The sequence below is a fragment of the Zea mays genome, chromosome 6, assembly GCF_902167145.1.
Source record: "Zea mays cultivar B73 chromosome 6, Zm-B73-REFERENCE-NAM-5.0, whole genome shotgun sequence".
In the NCBI taxonomy this organism is placed as follows: domain Eukaryota; kingdom Viridiplantae; phylum Streptophyta; class Magnoliopsida; order Poales; family Poaceae; genus Zea; species Zea mays.
The window spans coordinates 11,469,817-11,478,136 of NC_050101.1; the positions used below are offsets into that span (position 1 = coordinate 11,469,817).

Consider the following 8,320-nt stretch of genomic DNA (forward strand, 5'->3'; position numbering starts at 1 on the left):
CACGCTCCACTCGTTTGACTTCCCCGGGCTCTATCCATCTAACTTCCCTCGAAGTCCATGACACCTAGGCTCCTGGTGTTACAAATCATGAGATCCCTGGTGCTCTAACATCTCGCATCTGAGGCCCGATGCCTTGGCCCCAGGTGCTCCCGACGATCTGGTGCCTTTGAGTTTTTAGGATTTATCATGTATATTTTTTCTAACATAAAAAACATTAATAGTTTACATGAATGAATTCGATAACTCAATTTCGAATGTTGTTGTTAGAACAAAAAGAAAAAAATATGGACCAAGAAAAATAGGGAAGCACCCACATGTAAAAGTAGTGGACTTGATTTGTGCGCACCTACTAGAGTCGCTCTCACACATGATGAGAGTTCTAATTTATCTATTGTCTCGTGTGTCATCTAAACTCATGACTCACGTTCATAGTCACTTAACGAAGTTGAACTTTGAAATGTACTGTAATGTAACTCTTGAATTCATTACATAAACAGATCTGACAATAAAGATCAACATTTTCTTGTGCTATCAACAAATGTCAAGATGGCCGAGTTGGTCTAAGGCGCCAGTTTCAGGTACTGGTCCGAAAGGGCATGGGTTCAAATCCCATTCTTGACATAATTATGAATTTTTGTTCATTCTTGACATGCTTTTTTGTCTTTTTTTCCAGATTCAGTACAGTCAGCCTTTCTTTGCTTGGACAATTTTTTTATTCAGTCAGGCCAACTTTCTATGAATTTTTGTTCATTCTTGACATGTTTTTTTGTCTTTTTTTTCCAGATTCAGTACAGTCAGCCTTTCTTTGCTTGGACAATTTTTTTATTCAGTCAGGCCAACTTTCTTTGCTTAATGAGTGGTCGATCTTGACATGTTTTTTCAGATTCATCATAGTTTTTGTTTATTCTTGACATGTTTCTGCTTTTTTTCAGATTCAGATTCATTACAGGCAACCTTTCTTTGCTTGGACAGTCTCTCTTTGCTTGGACAGTTTTTTTAATTCAGACATACCACCTTTTTTGCTTAATGTGTGGTTGGTCTTGACATGTTTTATAGATTCATCATATCTTTTATTCAATCCTGGTATGTTTTTGTCTTTTTGTTCAGACTCAGTACAGGTACGCAACTTTCTTTGCTTGAACAATTTTTTTAGATTCAGACAGACAACCTTTCTTTGCTTAATGAGTGGTCGACCATTTTCTTTATATATATTTGATATATAATATAAAAAGCTTAGTTTGTTTAACATATTTTGTGGGAGGGAAGTACATGTGCTTGGATATGGTAGACGTTCGAACTTTTTGTGTCTTGCATTCCAGAATGGAAAGATTGAGCTGGAAGCCGCTGTAACAGCGCTAAGAAACAGCTTACCTGCGTGTCTGCCTTGTGTGGGTTTACCATGCTATTAGTTGTTAATAACAAGATCCAGTTTGCAGGGATCCTGTGCCTGTTGCTGAGCCACATCCCATGTCAATACTAACAGTGGCCACCTCGTCTGTAAAATTTTAGTACAGACATGCACTTGTAATCAAGATTGAAATGAAGCTCCCACTCTCTGTTGGCTGATTAACTGTGTGCCAGTTATCCATGTTAAGTTTTAGGAAAATTAAGGAAGAGATCACAAGATTGACAGCATGAGCTTTGATTCGTATAGATTGAGTATTTTTTCTCTCTATATACTTCTCTCTCATATTCGTATAGACTGATTAACTGTGCCTGTTGATTGAACAGTTTCAGTGCCTTTAACCCTCCACCCGGAATCTTTGACGTCGACCCTGATTGGTGGGTTCATTTTTGACCCAAAGTGGTTTAGCTAGGGAGAGCAAGATCCACTGTGTAAGGACCTTGTGCTTGCTGTTGAGGCACATCTCATGTGAACAAGAATATTCTAGCCAGCTCACTTTTTTTTCTCTCTCGTAGTGATGTTGAACTCAGAACGTGCATTTGCACAACAGTTCAAATAATACTGACCATAGTACTTGTTTCGCTGGCCTGGCCTTGGCAAGATGCAAAACATAATAAAGGCGTCACAGGAACTTCTCGGAGCGGGAGAGAAGAAAGGTAAAAGGCAAGCTGCAGAATGGTGTCTGTGTCTTCCGGGCTTCGGCTTCCTTGTTTATATAGCGAAGGAGGCGGATGCAGCTGCAGAGTTGAACCAGCGGACTGCTTCATCCATTAAATTTTTTAGGTAATGAAACATAGTCCGATCTAAAAAAAAAATTTAATGGATGAAGCACTGTTGGTGTCATGCAAGTCACCTGGTAAACACTTATTTTTATGGGTTTTGCTATGTACGTATCGTTCAAGTTAAATCTTGATGAAATTACAAAACTTTCATACCTTTAGGTTCACTCTGAAGATCCATGCTCTGAAAAAAAACAATTATAATAGGCTAGATGGAACCATATAATTAAGAAAAGGAAGGACGAAAATATGTGACAACGATTTCATTTTGGAGGGCAAAATTATGAATGCATAGCCTACTTGGCACAAGTCCTGTGAAATACAATACAGCTATAAAAGATCCATGTTTTTTAAGGAAACTGGAGGCGTGAAAAACCATACTTATCATAAAAGATCCATGTTTTTTTAAGGAAACTGGAGGTGTGAAAAAACATACTTATTCTTTGTATTAACAAAAATGATAAAGGTGTATGCAAACTTTAGGACCATATTAATATTAACTGTGCATTTGCACAGGACTCCACTCAATAGTAAATGCTAAGTTATTGGTTCCTTGGAAACAAATCGTGGTACAATGTAGAAGGATCTAGGGCTTGCTGTTGAGGAACAATAAGAATCTTGGGCTTGCTCTTGAGGCACACATCTCATGTGAACAAGAATATTATGGCCAACTCATTTTCTCATACTGATGCTGAATACCAAAAAAAAGTGTGTTTCCATAACAGCTCTAATGATGTTGACCTTAGTTATTGTTTCCATAACAGCTCTAAGGAATCACATGCAAAGATGCATACCATAAAATTAGCAACCAGGGAGAGAGACCAAAAGCCAACAGAAAATGGACAAAACACTTTGCCTCTCATTTGAGTAATTCTGTACACTTTCTGACATATACATTTGTACATACAAAATTGTTTGTATGATCGGCATAGAAGACCTGATGGCCTTTTATATCTCGTATGCACCTCCTAGATATTTATATTTTATAACCTAAAAAGTATCAACAATGACTGAATTTGAGAACTCAAATTTGAATGTTGCTGTTAGAACAAAAGAAAAAAAAACAGGGAAGTACCCACATGAAAAGTAGGGGACTTGATCTGTTTGCCCCTACTAGATCTGCTCACGTATGAGACCTGTAACTAATCTATTGTCTTGTGTGTGATCTAAACTCATGTCTCATGTTCATCACATCAAATAATCTGAGCATAGGTACTGACATATTCTTGCAATATCAACACATGTCAAGATGGCCGAGTTGGTCTAAGGCGCCAGTTTCAGGTACTGGTCCGAAAGGGCATGGGTTCGAATCCCATTCTTGACATTTTTTTCATGTTTCTCTGTCGTTTTTTTACAGTTTCAGATGCAGTACAGTTAAGTTTTCATTGGTTGGATAGCGTTTTGATTGGACAGTTTCTTTTAGTTTCAGTCAGACCACCTTTCTTAATGAGTAGTCGATCTTAGCATGTTTTTCAGATTCATCTCATGTTTCTCTGTCGTTTTTTTTACAGTTTCAGATGCAGTACAGTTAAGTTTTCATTGGTTGGATAGCGTTTTGATTGGACAGTTTCTTTTAGTTTCAGTCAGATCACCTTTTTTAGTGAGTAGTCGATCTTGGCATGTTTTTCAGATTCATCTCATGTTTCTCTGTCGTTTTTTACAGTTTCAGATGCAGTACAATTAAGTTTTCATTGGTTGGATAGCATTTTGATTGGACAGTGTCTTTTAGTTTCAGCCAGACCAACTTTCTTAATGAGTAGTCGATCTTGGCATGTTTTTGAGATTCATCGTAGTTTTTATTTATTCTTGACATGTTTTTGTCTTTTTCAGATTCTTTATTTGGACGGTTTTTTTGGCATGCCACCTTTGCTTAATGCTTAATGAGTGGTCGATATTAACATGTTTTTTTTCACATTAATCATAGTTTTTATTCATTCCTAACATGTTTTTGTCTTTTGTTCAGATTCACATTCAGCGTTCTTTGCTTGGCAGTCTATTTCTCAGGACAGTTTTTTTCTTATATTCAGGAAGGCCACCTTTCTTTACTTAATGAGTGGTCGAGCATTTTCATCATATATTTGATATATATAATATAAAAAAGCTTACTTTGTTTAACATGGTAGACGTTCGAACTTCTGCGTCTTCCATTCCAGAAATTATACAAAGCAGTACAACTTGGAAAGATTGAGCTAGAAGCAGTCATAACAGCGCTAACAAACAGCTTTCTTGCGTGTTTGCCTTGTGTGAATTTACTTTACCATGCTTCTTTTATAAGGGAAAAAAATTATTGCATCAAGATAATCATAAGTCACAGCTCTCTTGAACACAAGACTTTACCGTGCTATTAATTGTTTAAGAGCAAGATCCAGTTTGTGATCACAGGCAAAGATGCACACCATAAAATTAGCAACCAGGGAGAGATCAAAACAGCCAACATAAAAATGGACAAAAGACTTTGCCTCTCATTCGATCGAGGTATTTCTGTACACTTTATGACATATACATCTTTACATACAAAATTGCTTGCATGAATCGTTATATGATGATCTGTCTACAAGCTAAGAGCGTTCAGAAGAGACACTCTGCTCTGGAAATGGACCAATGTCCTGAACAAGGTCCCGACTCTGCTCTCAAGACCCAACAATGTTCAGCTCCAACCGTCCAACGCTTGCAGTTGATCCGCATCACACAAGACTCTTCTTGTGGAAAGAAGACTTGGAGACAAGCGACCACATGCTAGAACTAGGTAGCACAATCTGCTTCGATAGGAGATGCAACGTCGATTCGAGGATCGACACGGCAACCTCCCTCGCCTCAGCGACCAGGTCGATCGCCCTGCATCCTTCAACGTCAGAGGCAGTCTTCCTGTTGGCCTTCTTGAACATCTTCTGTGCCTTCTTGACCAGACGCGTGTAGCACTGGACCCAGGTCCGGAGATCCGCGCCGTCTCCTCTTTTGAGAGCCAACTGCATGTCCTGGACACTGACCTTGAGCTCCACGAAGCTCTCTCGCGCGGAAAACGAGGGAGTGCTCGAGCTCTCCCTCTGGCTGCTCGTGCTTTGCAAGAGTGTGGGCGCGTCGATGCGGTCGTAGATGCTCCCGAGCTTGCTTAGACCGTCGACCATGGTTCTGATGGTCGCTGAAGGCGACGAGACGGCTGCCTTCAGGCTCTGCATCTGTTCCTCGACGTCGGTCTCGTTGGGGGCGAAGGATCGAAGGCACGCTCGCGGATCTCAGATGGCACATCATCCTTGGAATTGCTGTCCATTTTTTATGTTTTCATTTTATTAAAAAAAATGCCAGCCCGGTGGGCCGGTCCATGACCGAGCAGCCAACTGGCCAGCTGATCCTTAGGGCAGCCGCGTGTGCTAGGTGAGAACGAGCGTGCAGCCATACGGGAGGCGGGTGGCGGCGCACTCTGCAGGTGGTTTAGGCTCGTCCGAAGACCACGCCGCCTCTGCGCAACCTCCTATAGATCCGCCCCTGCTCAGCATCTCGCAGAAAATCGCCAGCTCTCTGTTCTTCTTCTCCTCTCGGTTTCAGTCACGGTTTTGATTGATTCCGTCGATTCTTGGTGTTCTGGTGTTCATCTTGCTGGTAGAAGAAGGTAGAGGTGGCCCTGCTCGTGCACAGTGAGGTTCTCCTGTGCTCCGTTGATTTAACAGTGCGCCTGTGTGGTGCTCTGTCTGTTCTGATCTCTGTCAGCCGTGGCCTGGTGATTGGGCTCCCTGCTACGAGGTGTTCGTCTTCTCGGGCTGGTGTCGTGGACGTCTCACACGGCCTCAACAGCGGCTCCAGTATTTCCGTCAATCTCCCGCTGTGCAGGCCCGGACGTGGGCGGCGGAATTGGTTTTCTGGGACAGAACTTCGTGTTCGCTGAGCTGATCTTTCCACGTAGACAATCTACGTGTTGTGAGTTGACCGTTGCCTCACTTTATTTACTGTTTAATTTTGTGCAATCTCCTAGTATTAAATACTTGGGTGTGATTGCACTATTGTGGGTGGATTCGTTTGCTCAATGATAATAGCGGTATAGTGAGACAACGTGGCAGTCTTGGTTCTAGTGTGTTGTTAATTTCAGCATCAAGTATATATTTGTGCCTAATTATATCTCTATTTGTTGAGACTGTTTACCTATCCTAAATTCTGTTATTTTATTTAGTACACAACTCCTTAATATTTGTATTTATGCTTGATTATTAGGCTTATTACATTTGATCTAAAACCCTGATTTGGTAAGTGTAACGCCCTGAATTTGGAGGTAGAATTTTTTTCTTCTTTTTTACTCACCAAATTCAGGCGTTACTCTCTTTTCTTTTTCTGTTTCGCTCCTTCCCAATTTCAAAGCAATATAGCGACTGGTGTCCGTGTCATGTGTAAACAAAACCTAAGTGGTCATGAGTGTTGCATCATACCGAATCATATTTCTTTGTCTGATGTCGTGCTTAATCGTGTGCGTTGCTTAGTTTCGTTTCGGATTTTGCTTCGCGAATTGATTTCTGATCTATGGTTGTGCGTGCCACGGGGTTTTGACCCGCGGTGCGGCCCAGCCCATCCCGACCCGACCCAGCCCAGCTCGGCCTGCGCGCCCCTGGCGCCCGTGCCCTCCCCATGCGCGCCCCTGGTCTCTCTCCCTCATTCAATTCTCCCGCGCAGCAACCTCCTCTCTCACCTCTCTCTCTCTCCCCGTGGTGCCCTAGGTTTTAGAGACGGTGATCGCCGGATTTGGACCCCGAGGTGAGCTCTCCTCCCCTCCTCTCTCTCTCTCTCTCTCTCTCTCTCTCTCTCTCTCTCTCTCTCTCTCTCTCTCTCTCTCTCTCTCTCTCTCTTCCTCTCCCCCTCCCCTTTCTTCCCCTGCGTGCCCCCTGTTTTCCCCCTGCGCGCGCACCCCCTGCGCGGCCTCAGCCCCCGGCGGCGTGGCCCCCTGATCCCCCGGCGGCGTGGCCCCTGCTCCCCGGTGGCGCGGCCCCCGACCCTCCCCGCGGCGCCCCCATGCCCTTCCCCTGCGGCGGCCACGGCTCCCCCTACGCGCGGCCCCGGATCCCCCTGCACGCGGCCCCTGCCCTTCCCCCGGCGCGGCCCCGGCCCCAGCGCGCGGCCCCGGCTTCCCCGGCGGCGCGGCCCCGGCTCCCCCTGCGCGCGGCCCCGTGGCCCCAGCGGCGTGGCTTCCCGGTCCCCTGCGCGCGGCCCCTCGACCCTCTGCGTGCGGCTCCCCGGCCCCGGTGCACGCGGCTCCCGAGGCGTGGCCCCTGCCTTCGGCAGCGTGGTCACCCGGCGCGGCCCCTGCGCGCGGCCCGGCGTGGCTCGCGTGGCCTCGGTGGGGCCTTGCGCCCCCCTGTTCATCCAACGCGTTCCCGTGTGCGCAGCCCCACGCGCGCGGTGATTGATTCTTGGTTTTAATTAATTTTAAACTCTATTTAGTTAGCATGTTGCGTCGCGACGAATTTGTTTAATTTCATATTTTATTAATGTGCTGCGTCGCGCGCTTCGTCGCGCGACGATCTATTTCAATTTCAGGTTGTTTAATGTGTGACGTCACGCGTCTAGTCGCGTTACGTTCCATTTTAAATTCAATTTGGATGACGTATGTCGTCGTGCGTTTCGTCGCGCGACGCTTAACATTTATTTACAAATTAATGCAAGAGTCTCGTTGCGCGCCCCGTCGTGCGACGGGTCGTTTATTTCTTATTTCAATTCAAGTGTTGTGTTGCGCGTCTCGTCGCGCGACAATCCTTTTAATTTACCTTTATCTACTTATAATTGTTAAACATGGAACATGACTTTACCCTATGCTTAACGTGATGGCTAAATTAATACTAATCTGTTTAGGCGAGTACTTTGATTTATAATCGTGTAACGTGATCGCCCGTAGCCTCGACCGTTACTTTCTCTTTCTCGTTTAGTTGTAGGTGTGAGCCCTGCGTCGAACATCTGTTTATTTATTGCATTCTATTGTATGGTGTACTGTGGAATGTATGTTTGAAACTCGTATAGATAACAGTCAGTTGGCGGAGTCCGAAGGAGTTGCAGGTGAAGACCCTGAGCAGCCGCTGGTTGGTGAAGGCAAGTGTCCCTTGACCCATCTATGTCCTACTCATTCTTATAATTCACTCCCCGCATTTATATAGTTTATACC

General features: G+C 44.4%; 2 non-coding genes and 1 pseudogene across 2 annotated transcripts; 2 read left to right on the forward strand and 1 right to left on the reverse strand.

Moving 5' to 3' along the window:
* The first annotated feature begins 540 nt into the window (after positions 1-540).
* TRNAL-CAG (transfer RNA leucine (anticodon CAG)) lies at positions 541-621 on the forward strand. Its single transcript has one exon. It is a non-coding gene; the product is annotated as a tRNA-Leu (tRNA).
* A 2,806-nt stretch (positions 622-3,427) lies between these two features.
* Positions 3,428-3,508, forward strand: TRNAL-CAG (transfer RNA leucine (anticodon CAG)). Its single transcript has one exon. It is a non-coding gene; the product is annotated as a tRNA-Leu (tRNA).
* A 1,125-nt stretch (positions 3,509-4,633) lies between these two features.
* On the reverse strand, positions 4,634-5,433 carry LOC103628981 (uncharacterized; annotated as a pseudogene).
* Positions 5,434-8,320: the final 2,887 nt, after the last annotated feature.